At 39.0% G+C, this 17,324-nt stretch overlaps 1 protein-coding gene across 6 annotated transcripts in view; it reads left to right on the forward strand.

The window, feature by feature from the left end:
* Positions 1-17,324, forward strand: part of LOC126251840 (pericentriolar material 1 protein-like) — a 781,694-nt gene that overhangs the window by 723,060 nt on the left and 41,310 nt on the right. The gene's annotated exons all lie outside the window — the stretch shown is intronic.

The raw sequence follows: 17,324 nt of genomic DNA on the forward strand, positions 1-17,324 counted from the left end.
AACTGCTAGTTACTTGAAAGTGGAGTAAAGTCTGGTTCAGTTACATCATCTTCATCCTGTTGTCCATTCTTGACATTGTCACCACACCCTTCTTGGTGGATCTTTTGTATGAGTTCAGTTACACTAAAAGATGTACTTTCTGTGAACAGTGCATCATTGAGGTTGTCATATCTCTCAGATCCACCAAATTCCACACTGAATTTATAAGGAGTGCCAGACTCGCCGCTATGTGATATTAATCCCCCACTATAGTTCCAAAACTGTCAAATTACTGTTATAATAAATTCATTACTACCTTTATTAAAAAAAAAGACAGCAGTCAAAATACAATTACCAATGATGTCATATGTATGTCAGTCCATTTAGACAGTATGTACATCACTTGATAATGACAATTTAGCTGAAAGAGATTTGTAGTGAAATTGAAAGAAATAAAAGTATCATACAGTAGTGGATGTAGACATTCCTTATAAATATGTCACTTGCTAACTTATACCTTGCTGCAGTCCCTATGGAACATAAAATTACTATCAAAGTCTGAAGTTCATGCTCATATTCCTTGAGATTGTTTTCTTGGGTGGTATTGTGAATTGCTGAAGCATGGTCATTGAAAATGAACCATGTCTCCTTGAAGCGGTTGTATTAGATGTTACACATTTTAAGACTGAAAATATCCACAGAATTGCTTTCAATACACTGATAGGTTTTCGGAGTTCATATCCAGATTCAACATTATCCATTTAAGATAAAATATGTCTCAACACTTTTTGCCTGTAAAACGTTTTGAATTCTGAATAATACACTGATCCAACAGTTGGCAATGATAACTTACTTGAATTTGGCAGTAAAAAGATTATTTTTACATTTTTAGTGCTGCATTGCAGTGGGAATTGGCATTATCCATGAACAAAATCACTTTCTGCCTTTGTCTTTCCAATTGTTCTATCAAGTGCCAGCAACCATTCAGTCATTATTGCTGTCATCATCCAAGATCCTTTATCAGCAAACCATTCCACATTTTGTTTACTCAAGTCAATACCTGTAAAACATCTAGGCTTCACAGCCTTAGCAATAATTAAAGGCTTTTGCAATTCACATATCATATTAACACACAATAGAACAATGTGTTCATTCTTTTGAAATTTTTCCTCCTGAACAGTCTTCACCTTTCAAGTCCATTGTTACACTGGGATGAGTTGTGAAGAAAAGACCAGTCTCATCATGATTCTTTCTTCATAATCCTCACAAATTCCCATTACTCTTTTTTGTCAATCTGACATGATATTTTTATAATAGAGGGAAACATTCCACGTGGGAAAAATATATCTAAAAGCAAAGATGATGTGACTTACCAAACGAAAGTGCTGGCAGGTCGATAGACACACAAACAAACACAAACATACACACAAAATTCAAGCTTTCGCAACAAACTGTTGCCTCATCAGGAAAGAGGGAAGGAGAGGGAAATACGAAAGGATGTGGGTTTTAAGGGAGAGGGTAAGGAGTCATTCCAATCCCGGGAGTGGAAAGACTTACCTTAGGGGGAAAAAAGGACGGGTATACACTCGCACACACACACATATCCATCCACACATATACAGACACAAGCAGACATATTTAAAGACCAAAAATATGTCTGCTTGTGTCTGTATATGTGTGGATGTATATGTGTGTGTGTGCGAGTGTATACCCGTCCTTTTTTCCCCCTAAGGTAAGTCTTTCCGTTCCCGGGATTGGAATGACTCCTTACCCTCTCCCTTAAAACCCACATCCTTTCGTCTTTCCCTCTCCTTCCCTCTTTCCTGATGAGGCAACAGTTTGTTGCAAAAGCTTGAATTTTGTGTGTATGTTTGTGTTTGTTTGTGTGTCTATCGACCTGCCAGCGCTTTCGTTTGGTAAGTCACATCATCTTTGTTTTTTGACATGATATTTTTGTTCATGGGGCTGGATTCACAACATGCAGTTGGAAAAGAGAGGTTGTGTCTACTCCTAAATTTGTTGAGCCAACCTACATATACTTAAAATCATGAAGTTGTAACTCCTTGCTGATTGCAAGTGCTCTCTCGTGGATCATAGGTCCACTAACTGGCAAGTTATTGCTGCGAGCATAGTGGAACCATTCAAAAGTGAAATTGTCAACATGGGAAAAGCACATTTACTGATAAGTTTATATTTCCAGTCCATGGTTTCAGAATGTCATTTCTGTTTCATTTTATGTCTTTCATCTGTGTTTTTGCAACACCAAATCTCATGGCCATATCTCTAACACCAAGCTTTTTGTTTTCGCAGATGCTGATGATTTTGACCTTTTCATTCAGCACTAACCATTTTCATTTTCCTGACATCTTAGCACTACAGTACATAAGCTCTTTCCCTTGAAGACACAAACAGTAAAGTTGCAGCTGAAGCCAAAACCTAACCAAATATCAAATATTTGACTCTTCTCTTCTTCTTGTTTTGGCTGAAAGCGTAACCAAAACTGGAACTCACGTATTTAAGTTAAAAGACTTTTATCCATTGTGGATGTGGAGCACTGCGACTGTGGTGTGAACAGGTTTTCAGAAATTACTGCAACCAGTCGCCTTTTATGTAGATGTATTTTATTTAACCATGACCGGTTTCGAGCTGCCTAGCAACTCATCATCAGATGGTGTATACATTTAGTGCTTTTTTGTACCCATTGTGTGGGTGGTTGAGTATCTGTGGCTAGACAGAAACGAGAACAAATAATCGCTACATGTGGTACAGTAACACGAAATATTTACAGCATAATTTATGTTTAACGTATAAGAGCAAATAATCACTACATGTGGTACAGTTACATGAAATATTTCCAGTTTAATTTACGTTTTGAGGTGTTACTTACAAATAAATCTTTTTGCAAGTATATATATCTCTTTTAGGACGTATTTTGAAACCATTGTGTCTTGTTTTTCACAATATCACAAGTTAAAACTTTCACTAGATGTATATTACTTTTATGAGACACTGTTGGAAACATATATCTCGTTTTTCGTAAACATCGCTGAACACACTTAGCCACAGATACGAATACAGGATTTACACATTGTAAACAAGCCAAAGATTGCAATATAACTACAGTATCAAAGATTTCAAGTTGACCAGAGGCATTATTAGTCATCACACACACTGACAAGAGATTTGTCTTTATTACATAGAAAATAAATGTAAATTAGCTTAAACTAGTAAAATGTTTATTTATAAATTAGCTGTGCAATTTAACAGGTATATAAAACTAGATTTTATACATTATATTTCAGTTACATTTAAGATTATTGGTATTGAGAGTATTATGACAGCTAATTTCTTGCTCCTTCCATTGGCTGATCATGGTATATGATGTCTGGGATGAGAGGTTGATGGTTAACTTGAAATAATAAGTAATGCTGGAACTTGTAAGGGTGTGGAAAAGGAGTTGGCGGTGGGGGGGGGGGGGGAAGGGGGGGGGGGTTGAGAGGGTGATGTGGAGAGAGAAGAGAGCTGAAGGGGGGGGGGGGGGGCAGAAGTGGTACAAGCTTTTATGTGTGTGTGTGGGGGGGGGGGGGGGGGGGCATTTTGTTACTGAATGACCCAAGCATAATTGAAAAATTAGATAAAAACATTATATCTAACAAAGCAAAACTAGCAAGCCAGACCTCAGTAGCAGAAGAAACCAAATTCGTTTGTATGCCGTTTCTCGGCAATATCTCATACAAACTTGCTAAGCTATTCAAACCACATAATGTCAAAATAAGTTTTCACACTAACAACAAAATACAGAACAAAATAGTCCACAACACCAAAAGAGCCAGCACACCCTACCAAAAATCTGGTATATATAAATTAAGATGTGACAGCTGCTCCTGCTACTACATAGGGCAAACAGGTAGAAATTTTGAGATCCGATACAAAGAGCACACTGATGCACTTCGCCTAAACAACTTAAATAGATCCACTTTTGCTACCCATCTAGCAAATAATAAACATTCCATAACAGACATTAAAACTAACCTTCAAATCCTACACACTGTAGACAAGGGATTCAAGATGGATCTTCTCGAACAATTAGAGATTTTTACCCACAAACATAATTCCCCACATACCATTTTAAATGAGCAGACAGAACTGGCGAATAACTCCTTCTTTCAGAATTTTAAGGATTCTTTGAACTTAAAAAACTAAACAGTCATTCAGTAACAAAATGCCCCCCCCCCCCACACACACACATAAAAGCTTGTACCACTTCTGCCCCCCCCCCCCCCTTCAGCTCTCTTCTCTCTCCACATCACCCTCTCAACCCCCCCCCCTTCCCCCCCCCCCCCCACCGCCAACTCCTTTTCCACACCCTTACAAGTTCCAGCATTACTTATTATTTCAAGTTAACCATCAACCTCTCATCCCAGACATCATATACCATGATCAGCCAATGGAAGGAGCAAGAAATTAGCTGTCATAATACTCTCAATACCAATAATCTTAAATGTAACTGAAATATAATGTATAAAATCTAGTTTTATATACCTGTTAAATTGCACAGCTAATTTATAAATAAACATTTTACTAGTTTAAGCTAATTTACATTTATTTTCTATGTAATAAAGACAAATCTCTTGTCAGTGTGTGTGATGACTAATAATGCCTCTGGTCAACTTGAAATCTTTGATACTGTAGTTATATTGCAATCTTTGGCTTGTTTACAATGTGTAAATCCTGTATTCGTATCTGTGGCTAAGTGTGTTCAGCGATGTTTACGAAAAACGAGATATATGTTTCCAACAGTGTCTCATAAAAGTAATATACATCTAGTGAAAGTTTTAACTTGTGATATTGTGAAAAACAAGACACAATGGTTTCAAAAATACGTCCTAAAAGAGATATATATACTTGCAAAAAGATTTATTTGTAAGTAACACCTCAAAATGTAAATTAAACTGGAAATATTTCATGTAACTGTACCACATGTAGTGATTATTTGCTCTTATACGTTAAACATAAATTATGCTGTAAATATTTCGTGTTACTGTACCACATGTAGCGATTATTTGTTCTCGTTTCTGTCTAGCCACAGATACTCAACCACCCACACAATGGGTACAAAAAAGCACTAAATGTATACACCATCTGATGATGAGTTGCTAGGCAGCTCGAAACCGGTCATGGTTAAATAAAATACATCTACATAAAAGGCGACTGGTTGCAGTAATTTCTGAAAACCTGTTTAAGTTAAAAGTTCACTAAATTTACATTATACCCCGACCCCTAGTTTTTCCTGACTGTGCAACAGATTATCTATTTAAGATAAAATAAAAGTTTTCGATTTATTAATAAATCAATTTTTAAGTCTTTTGTTGCCCATCACAATCAGCTAGTGTTCTCAACTACTTTTTCATACTAACAGGTTGAAAGCTAAATGCATGTTCTGTAATATATTTTATAATTTTTATTATTTATATTTGATAGTCTCCTATAACAATGTGCTTTCCATAATTCAGAAGCAAGTCATTAATTAAATCACTGAGATCTTGCATTTGTCAATTTTGTACTATCAGCCTGAAAATAACAATATGGTCATATCTTCAAGACAAAGAAAACTGAATTAACTTACAAAACAAAACTATTTTCAAAAAAATTAAAAACTAACAATTATTTATAGACAGAAATAACATCAGAAACACTTTAAATGTTTTAGCTAATTTAGCAATTCTACTAATTATCATTAAAAAATCTTATATTGTAAGCTAAGAAAAGATGTTTTTCCACATTTTAACCAAGCAAAATATTTTGACGATCTGCATAAATTTGTCAAGAGGGACTGAACAGCTGTTCACTAGGAACACTAGAAGATGGAGCAGAAAGGTATAGAAAGATACTTCAAGACTGCTTTTCTTAGAGTGGGAAAAGGTACTAGAGTTCCAGTATGAGTATGTGTCAACCTTGTGTTGGAATAGTGGTTCCGAGAGATAACACTGGATGATCTGCTTGAACACTAAAGTTTTATCCTGCAGTACCATTGTGTCTTTGTCTGACTGCACCTCATCAGAGACATGGTAGTATTAATTCCTTAAATTTTCTCCTTTCTGCTGAATACTGTGCACAGACTGGCTCTGTTCTGCACAAGTTGAAGGCTGGTTCATAGCATCTGTGTACTAATACACTATTGTTGTGCCCCTTCAAGAATCGAATTATTGCAGACATTGCAACTTCCACTTTGTTGGAAGTAGGATATTTAGATTTAAACTTGGAGTGATCAGTGTTGCAGCAATCAGTGAAGGATGTCCTTTAACATAGGAGAATTTCTTATTTAAAGATTCACTCAGTTTTTGTGGTATTTGCCACTGTCTCACTTCATTTTCACATTGAACTTGCATCTTGCACTTCAACAAAGATGACAGGGGTATTATTACAGCAACACATGCATCACTGAGACATAATTCCAATGTGGCCTCGTAGAAATATTTCAAGGTATCTATGAGAAGTTTTATAAATTTTACTGAAAACGGGAAAGGGTGGTAATTCCTCCAAGTTCACCACTATACAATTTTACTGACCTTTTTTGTTCCAGAAGTTTTTGCAACACCAAATATGTGCTGTTCCATCTCACATCAACATCTTTTATCAAAAATAATATTTTGGCACTCCACACTGAGTCTTGATAATTTGTTAGTTATCTTGAAGCTCGCTCACTGTGGTGGAAGTGGCACATGATTTCCTGCACTTTTTTATTGTGTCTTTGGTTTGTTCATTTGAGAACAGGGAATGTTTTATCACCAATTTCAGTGTACGTGACACACAACATATAGGTAGAGGCCTGAGCGGATGCGGATATCCGCGGTATTTGTTACTTGGCGGATACAATCGCGACCGGCGCGGATATCCGCGGGTCATCTGTGGATAATGAGCAAGGCATCTGCCCAGTACGTATGTTGCAATGTTAATTGAAAACTTCAAGTCTGTTGACATTCTTGGAGTCTTGCAGGGCCCGGGTAGAGCGGATGTGTGTTGTCCTCAGCCCCTGGCTACGACCGACGTAGCTGTACCCAAGAGACCTAATCCGTTTCCACGACCGTGTCTTTTGTGTGGCCTGTGAAGTGCTCTCTGGGTGGCAAACCTGCCCACTGTCTACCAGACAGGTGCCCATTGCAATTTTCCGCTGCCTTCAGTTAGCGCTTTGTAGTGACAACGTGCATCTTAGCAAATATCAGTGAGAGTTCTTTCTTCAAATGAACACCATATCTATGGATACGTTTTCATGTAAGGTGAAAAATGGTGATTTTACATTAGTCAAGGAAAACAAATTGAAATCGCCAATTTGGAAAAAATTCGGATACGTATTTGATGGCAACGGAAAGATAAAAGATATAGTGGCTTGTTCTGCATGTTAAAAAGGTATATTCCTACACTAGACACAAAAGTGGAACTTCAAATTTGCTAAAACATTCGTGTGAGGCTCGACAAAGTAGCATAATTACTTATTTAAATACCAAGAGAGACGTGAAAGTTACTGAAGTTCCGCCAATTTTGAAGACAGCCGCGACAGAAAAACTTATCAATCTTGTCAGCAAAGACATTTTACCATTTGAAGTTGCGTGTGGATCTGGGTTTCTCGAGACGGCACAGTTTCTTATTGATGTGGGGGCCAAGTACGGTGCAGTGAGTGCTAAGGAACTGCTACCTCATCCAACCACTCCTAATTTCTATAACCACTGATTTTGTTGTCACTCTTCGGAAGACGAGTTATTTCTTCCAGACAACGTCAATTATTGCTGGCAGTTTAACTTTTTCACAAGTGCGCCAGCATTTTGCAGTGTAGGCATAATACTGTAAATATTTTCACCTGGAAATGATGAGGACCGAACGCGTAAGCTATAATATAATCATCAGCTGACATGAATGGCTTCAAAATTTAACACATACAAGCAGTGAGTACGAAAAAAATGTCGGTAAATGATGCAATGTGCTAGCAACAGTTTAAAACCATCATCATTTTCAGCTGCCTTGGCACAAGAGCAGCGAAATATAATTTTTTCTATACACGTATTTTCATCATTTAATACTATTACATTGAATTTTATTTTTTTAAATAGCGTTTCCAATCTCATGAGATCCGAGCCGCTCTTGTGTGTGCTCTGGAGTGCCAATGCTTTACTGTTTGGAACGCTCTGCTTTAGAGTAGGTATAAAGCATTTCCTATGATTTAAGAAGTCAAAAGTAGTTAAGGTGTCGCGGAAATGGCACCCTAACAATAACTATGTTATTACATACCATAATTCTAAGTACTACTGTCTTTTACTATTAATTACTCATTCAAAACTTAAATATATGCGGATAAGGAACTTGCGTATGCGGATTAATTGCTGCGGATGCGGTTGCGGATTAGGACCTTGCGGATGCGGATTGCACTTTTCTTATCTGCGCATATAGGCATATTGGCCACACACTGCACAAACCATATTTGGTGCAGTGTCACGTAATTTCAGAAAAGTCTTGCAGCTTATGCTCCATTCATTAACCATCTCTGTTAACTTTTGTTTGATATATTGACTAGTATGATCTTGTTCTAACACAGTTGCACCCAGTATATCTTTCCAATGTTGGTGCTCAATGATGACATGCTGACATGCCCTTTATAAAGCTGAGGAGTGAGAACGTTTTGCTTGCATTGTGGGTCCATATGTCGGTGGCACTTAACCTCTTGCATTTCACAATCAGATTCTTTACGTTGACTTTTACTTTGTCATAGGTCTGCAGGATCAACGTGATTCTAAAGAATTTTTCAGATGTGAGTCGATATTTGTGAACAGCTTGTGGATGAAACTTCCTGGGAGATTAAAACTGTGTGCTGGACCGAGACTCTAACTCAGGACCTTTGCCTTTTACGGGCAAGTGCTCTACCAACTGAGCTACCCAAGCACGACTCACGCCTCGTCCTCACAGCTTTCCTTCCGCCAGTACCTCGTCTCCTACCTTCAAACTTCACAGAAGCTCTCCTGCGAACCTTGCAGGACTAGACTCCTGGAAGAAAGGATATTGCGAAGGCATGGCTTAGCCACAGCCAGGGGGATGTTTCCAGAATGAGATTTTCACTCTGCAGCGGAGCGTGTGCTGATATGAAACTTCCTGGTGGATTAAACCTGTGTGCCATACCGTGACTCGAACTCAGGACTTTGCCTTTCTTCAAGGAGTGCTAGTTCTGCAAGGTTCGCAGGAAAGCTTCTGTGAAGTCTGGAAGGTAGGAAACGAAGTACTGGCGGAAGTAAAGCTGTGAGGATTGGGCGTGAGTCATGCTTGAGTAGCTCAGTTGGTAGAGCACTTGCCAGTGAAAGGAAAAGGTCCTGAGTTCGAGTCTCGGTCCTGCACACAGGTTTAATCTGCAAGGAAGTTTCATATCGGCACACATTCCACTGCAGAGTGAAAATCTCATTCTGGAAGCCTGTGGATGAGTAAAATTGAGCTGACAACACAGCAACATACCAGCAATTATTAAATACGTAATAGATGTCTATTCTTTTTATAATTTCATGGTTTCCTCACCAGTGTGCAGATTTAGTGGTCAAACTTGAAATGGTCGACTGAATTAGACTGGGTTTTTCATCCTTCTCTGTACTGGTACTCAAGAAGACTGTGAAATCCATCCGCTTTGATTTGGTTTCATCTTTCAAATTATCCAATTCTGACTGATCTTTTAAAATCTGTTTACATTCTGAGCCATGAAACTTTGATAAATATTGCTTCAGTCCATGCAGTGTTTGTCTTTTGGGTTATGGCACTCCAGTGAAAGTGTTTTGTTGCAAAACTGTGCAAATGGCTTTAGATGAATTGGTGTTACTTTCATTAAAGTACTTCCAAATTCAATTCTTTTCTCTTTGTTGTGACATTTTATACCTAAAAAATTGAAATAAGTTAGAGAATAATTAAACTTAACTAGATATAGATACCACAAAAAATTCTATGTCATATCCATAATGTTACAGTCCTGCATATCTTCTTGTAGGAAAATACTCTTTAGGTGTGCTACAAACAACCACAGTAGATACTACAAAATGTTATGCGTGCACATGACTAGCGGCATGTCACACCACAATACAAAGTACACAGAAAGGAATAATTTGTTTGCTTCCATAAGTGGCCTTTACAATTCCTTTCTAGTGAGCACTAGCTTCAAACAGCCATCTTCACTTCTCTTTTTGCAGTCGACAAACAACCTAACATATCTCCTGTTTGTCATTCCTAATTACGTAATGCACATTAGTTACAGTCAGTAAATCAACTTCAATCAGTGCTGTGGAAAGTAGTTTGAAAAATAGCATCACAGTTCTGATTAACAGTATGATTTTTGTCATTGTAAATTTACACAAACTGAACTATAAAAGCTATGTACCACATGAAAAATATTTTCTAAACCAATGTTGGTTATTAAAAAGGCACTAGCTTTCAAGAAAACTCAGTAAAACATTTCAGCATAACAGTATAAAAACCCATTCCATTAAGTACAACAATGAGTAAGTTAAATTGTTATTAACTCAGTATAAGAGTATCACCACCAGATACAATTACATTGTATTGTAATTAGCAACAAAATACTTGCAATTTTTATGCACAAGGAAAGACTCTCATAATAGTTAAACAGTGCCCCGCCAACTGAGGTCAAGCACTATTGTTGACTCAATCTATTCTGACATGATCTGACTTCATGCATGAGTTTCCAAAAGCTCGTTTCAGCCAAGCTGAAGATCGGCTGATTTCTGGCTGAAACTTAAACTGCAGCTGAAACTAACATTTCTGTCCAAAACTGAAATTTTGGTCGGTTCTTATTGAAAATGTCCGCTATTTCGAATAATTTTACCATAAGTGCTGTTGAGAGGAGTCCATTATTGGGAAGTGTTCATTTTAAGGGATGTTTCACTATATTAACACAGCAAAGTAAAATTCAATTGAGGAACCTTGTAAATTATGGGACACAATTGCTGGTCGTATTACCTTGTTGGGGAGGGTTAACAGATCTCTCAGACTACAGGAGGAAAGGGATCCACTATTAGTGAAGATGAGGGTTGACAGAAGTTAATGGGAAGGCATGAGAGAGAGTAAGAGGTTAGAAACAATCAATGCGGCAAGAAACAATCAATGCCTTCTCTGCACGATAGCAATTGAGATACTATCAAAGACAGTGTTGCCAAAGCAGAGTTACTAAACATAGCCTTCTGAAATGCCTTCACTAAAGAAGATGAAGTAAATATTCCAGAATTCGAATAAAAAACAGCTACCAATCCTCACAGTAGTGAAGCAACTTACATCACTTAATAAAAGCAAGTCTTCTGGTCCAGACTGTATACCAATTACATTCCTTTCAGAGTATGCTGATGCATTAGCTCCGTACTTAACAATCATATACAACTGGAAAGTTGGACAGGTCACACCAATATTCAAGAAAGGTAGCAGGAGTAATCCACTTACTTATACGTCCATATCATTAGTGTCAATATGCAGCAGGATTTTGGAACTTACATTGTGTTCGGACATTATGAATCACCTCAAAGAAAACAGTCTATTGACACACAGTCATCATGGGTTTAGCAAACATCATTGCTATTGACAAGGGATGTCAAATCGATTCCGTATTTCTGGATTTCCGGGAGGCTTTTGACACTGTACAACACAAGCAGCTTGTAGTGTATCCAAAAGCCTGAGTGCAATAGCAGCTACTAAAGTCCCTTGAATCATGCTGTAGACTACGATCAACAACTTGTTACTGGGTTCTACATATACATCTACATAGATACTCTGCAAGCCACACGGTGCATGGTGGAAGGTCTACTTGTCCTTTCCTTTCCTTTTCCACTCGCAAATAGAGCGAGAGAAAATGACTGTCTATATGCCTCCATATGAGCCCTAATTTGTCATATCTTGATGGTCATTACACGCAATGTATGTTGCTGGCAGTGGAATCGTTCAGCATTCAACTTCAAATGCCAGTTCTCTACATTTTCTCAATAGTGTTTCTCAAAAAGAACATCACCTTCCCTTCAAGGATTCCCATTTCAGTTCCCGAAGCATCTCTGTAACTCTTAGGTGTTGTTTGAACCTACCAGTAACAAATCTAGGAGATTGCCTCTGAAATGTGTCAATGTCTTCCTTCAGTCCGACCTGGTATGGATCCCAAACACTCGAGCACTACTCAAGAATAGGTTGCACCAGCAACCTATATGCAGTCTCTTTTACAGGTAAATCACTCTTTTCTATAATTCTCCCAATAAACCTAAGTCAACCATTTGCCTTCCCTACCACAGTTCTCACGTGCTTGTTACACCTCATATCACTTTGCAACATTATGTCCAGATATTTAAATAACTTGATTGTGTCAAGCAGGACACTAGTTATACTGTATCCAAACATTACAGGTTTGATCTTCTGACTCATCCACATCCACTTACATTTTTCCACATTTAGGGCTAGTTGCCATTCATCACACTGACTGGAAATTTTGTCTAAGTCATCTTGTATGTTCGTACTGTCACTCAACTTTGATACCTTACCATACAGCAAAGCATCATCAGCAAACAACCGCAGGTTGCTGCCCACTCTGTCTGCAAAATCATTTATGTATATAGAGAACAACAGCAGTCCTACCACACTTCCATGGGGAACTCTCTGATGATCATTCGCTGTTGAGCACAACATACTGGGTTCTGTTGTTTAAAAAGTCTTCGAGCCATTCACATATGTGTGAACTTACTGCATATGCTTGTGCCTTCTTTAACAGCCTGCAATGAAGCACTGTATCAAGTGCTTGCTGGAAACCTAGAAATGTGGAATCTGCCTGTTGCCTTCATCCATAGTTCTCAGTATATCATGTGAGAAAAGGGCAAGCTGATTTTCGCATGAGCAATGATTTCTAAAACCAGGCTGATTCATGAACATAAGCTTCTCAGTCTCAAGAAAGTTTATTATATTTGAACTGAGAATATCTTCAAGGATTCTGCACAAACAAAAGTTAGGGACATTAGTCTGTAATTTTGCAGGTCTGTTCTTTTACCCTCCTTATATACTGGAGTCACCTGCTATTTTTTCCAGTCACTCGGGACTCTGTGCTGAGCAACAGATTCACGATAAATGCAAGCTAGGTAAGGGACCAATGCTGGAGTGTACCCTTTGTAAAATTGAACTGGGATTCCATCCGGACTTGGTGATTAATTTTCTTTCAAATCTCTCAGTTGTTTTTCTATGCCAGGGATGCTTATTACTATGTCGTCCGTATGAGAGTCAGTCTGATGGTGAAAGGACAGTATGTTTGTACAATTCTCCTGTTTGAATGATTTCTTGAACAAGAAATTTAAAACTTCAGCTTTCATTTTACTATCTTCAGCCTCCATACTAGACTTGTCAACAAGGAACTGAATGGAAGCCTTAGACCCTCTTAGTGATTTATGTTAAGACCAGAATTTTCTCAGATCCTCTGACAGATCTTTTGCTAAGGTGTGATGATGGTAATTGTTGAATGCTTCGTGCATAGATCTTTGCACATATGTGCAAATCTCTACTAACTTTCGATTGTAGTCATTTGTGCATTACCTTTTGAAGTGAGAGTGCAACAGCCTCTGCTTCCTCAGCATCCACCAAATTTTCTTGTTAAATCATGGTGGGTCTTTGCCATCCTTTATCCACTTACTAGGCACATAACTCTTCAGACCACGATTTACAATCTGCTTAAACTTTGCCCATAATTCCTCTACATCCATCTTACTGAAACTAAGTGATGCCAATTCACTGTGTAAATGATAACTGCTTATCTGCTCTATCTGGCATAACGCTCTCCTAGCCTTCTTAACTGATTTATTACCTTTCATAATCATAGTTGCTAAAATGATATCATGATCACTAATGCTCATTTCTATACTGACATTGTCGATAAGGTACAGCCTATTTGTAGCTACAAGGTCTAAGATATTTCCATTGTGTGTGAGCTGCCAAGCTAGCTGCTCAAGTCTGTTTTCATAAAAAATGTTCATAAGCATTTTGCATGACTGTCTGTCTGGCAGGTTAAAGTCGCCTCCAACTAGTATTGCATGATGTGGGTATTTACGTGCTATTGACCATAGACTTCCTTTGAATGACTCTAGAACTGTCACAGCACATCGGATGGCCGGTTAAAACATCCAACAATTAATTGGTTTCGCCTACCACCTGTTATATGCGACCAGATACTTCACTGTCACACTCAACTTCAACCTCAACAGAAAGAATATTTTTGTCAACTGCAATGAACACTTCCCCTCCTATGACCACCAATCTATTTTTCCAGTATACATACCATGACTCACTAAATATCTCAGAGCTTTTCACTTCGTGTTTCAGCCAGCTCCCAATCCCAAGAATAATCTGAGCGTGAGAACGTCCCTCGAAGGCAGTAAATTCAGGAACTTAACTAAAAATACTTTGACAGTTTACTGATAAAATTGTGACATCCAAAGTGTATTTATTCTGAATACCGTCCGACTTCCCTGACTGCATATTGACTGACGAGTGTTCATCAGAGCACCTCAAACTACTGTGTAGCACAAAAAAACCCTCATGTGCACTCCACAAGTACTTTGCTCTCTGAGTAGCTGCTTCCTTTGCATAGTGCACTGCAAGGGGAGTACTACAAATCCCCACACAATAACGCAAGTCTAGAAATCTGCAGCCACGACCGTCACAGAGTCAACTAAGTATTTGGTTGTGACTCTCCACTTGGCTCCAAACCAAAGGACCCCATCAGCTCTGGGAATGATGCTGCAAATTGCGAGCTCTGCTTGCACCCTGCACAAGAGGCCAGCAGTCTTCACCATCTCCACCAGCTGCCTGTATGAACTGAGGAATGCCTCAGAACCCATGCGACAGGCTTTGTTTGTGCACTAATGAGCCACAACCTGCAGACGACTGCAACCTGCACACGCTTGATAGCCACAGGAAAGACCACCTCCACATCTTGGATGAGACCCCCCAGGAGATGTACCGAGTGCACATTGGCTTTCTTTCCAGTCCTGAATGCTATCTGCCTAAGTGGCTCTATAATGCACTTAAAATTGGAGCTCCCAGTAACTAGTAAGCCTCTCCCTCTGTGTGCATGCTTGGATCCTGCTGTAGGAGTGGCCACCTGTCCACTCATAGGGTGAATGGGCTAAGCATCCAGTCTCCACATTGGCCCTCCACCTTGAGCGATGCAATCGTGTTACCACCTTCCACTCACCCTCGTGTGATGGTGGATCCACCACATCAGATGCACTAGAAGGTGCTCCGGAAGCAGAGCCCATGGACAAAACAAGTGATATCTGAACTGTCCCATGTGATGTGCCAGATTCTCCACCATTGCTACAACCTGAGGCAGCAACCTGAATATGACTGACCATAGCCAAAACCATGTTCGGCTGTTCACGAACTATGGCCAGCTCCCCTGCACTGCATACAGCATGCACGCATCCTAACAAGACTAACTGAAGAAGTGAACTATAATAGCAGACAATTCTAGATATGCAACTTGCTGACATGTGTCACCAATGGATACTGATGCATTAATGAGCTACATAGCTGGCTGTTCAGTGAGGAACTATTGTACTACAGACTAAATGAACTTACACTTACAAAAACTCGAGATTAAACCTCTTAAACAGAGAAACATACACGAAATTTAATAAATATACTACAAGTGAAACACAGGAAAAGATAACACTTAACTTGCCTTTGTGTAGTAGTACTTGTATATCAGTCGAGAGCTGAAGCTTTGGAGCTGGGTTTACCCAAAGCCCATTCATTCCTTCAGCTAGTTTAATAATGCTCAGACCTATATAAAATGCTGCACAGTGGACACAAGTTAGTTGCTAGACAACATACACAGTTTTGCAAGTTCCTATGCTTTTGATATTGTAGGATGTACCATCGATAGGCTTGGGGTAGGTGGCAGTGGGAAGATGCATGGGGCAGATTGTATAGTGGAATGATTATGGAGATAGGTACCTGGGGATTCTGTTTTGGGAATATCATATGGTTTCACTAGGATGATATGGACTTCAGTAGGGAAACAAAAGGCAACAGCAAGTGGGGAGGGGATCAGGGGGAGAGAACCTCATTTCAGGGCTTGACCTGAGAAAGTCATAGCCTTGATGAAGTAATATATTAAAATAATCAAAGCTTGTGTTATATTGGGTGACAAGGCAAGGGGAATGCTTCTGAGTTGTTTGAAAGTGGGAACTGTGTTAGTCATAGGGTGGGACGAGGATGTTGTCTGGGAGATTTGTTGGTGAATAACATCTGCAGGATAACTGAGTATGTTAGGAATATTTTGTGTGTGTAGGTGTTGACAAATTTGGTGGTGGAGCAGAGATGTTTACCATGGAAGCCTAGGCTGTAAGGAATGAAGTGTTTAATGTGGAAGGGGTGGTAGCTGCCAAAGTGCAGGTATTGTTGCTTATTGGTTGGCTGTACATGGACTGAAGTTTGGTTATGGGCTTCAGTTAAAAGGAGGTTGATGTCAAGGGTGGAGCAGTTCTTCCTCAGCAACAGTCCAGACCATAAAAATGTCATCAATAAATCTGTAACAAACCAGGGGGCTCCATTTCTGACCCTTGAGGAAAGCCTCTTCCATGCAGCCCACAGAAAGTTTGGCAAACAACAGGACCATCTTGGTTCCCATAGCAGTTTCCCTGGTTTATTTGTAGATCTTGCAACCAATCCCTCCTTAAATTTCATACTAATGAATCCTTAGCCCTTTACCCACCTTGTCCTTTACCAACACATTACCGTTGGTCCTTTACCAACTCATTACTGTTGCCAACCACCACTCTCGCCAGCCACTATCTCCTCCACCCTTCAGCCACCACACCCAAAAAAATGCAGAAGCATCCCTCTTGTCATTCCATACTGCCCTGGTATTGATTGCTTCAATACATTTCTTGGCCAAGGCTATGACTTCGTCAAGTCAAGGCCTAACAGGAGATCCTTTTTTCCTGATACTACTTCCCAGACCATCCATTATCACCTTTCATTACCCTCCTAACCTCTGTAACACCCTAGTGAAAAAAAGAAAGAAAAAAAGATTAAGGCTGCTTGGAATGTAATTGGTGCGTAAAGAAAGGAAAAAGATTAATAAAACAAAGAAACAGAGATCAGGTCAATGAAAAAATGCAACACAGTGGTTACAGGTGGTTGGGAAATAGCTGACACACTCAACGACAAATCTATCAATGTGGTAGAGAACTTAAAATTGGAAAGAAATGGTCCAGAAAAGAAGATTACTGAGGTATCAAGAAAATCAAGCTGAACCAAGTTCTTGAAACTTGGTACAGAAGATGAAC

Source organism: Schistocerca nitens, chromosome 4 (assembly GCF_023898315.1).
Source record: "Schistocerca nitens isolate TAMUIC-IGC-003100 chromosome 4, iqSchNite1.1, whole genome shotgun sequence".
Lineage (NCBI taxonomy): Eukaryota > Metazoa > Arthropoda > Insecta > Orthoptera > Acrididae > Schistocerca > Schistocerca nitens.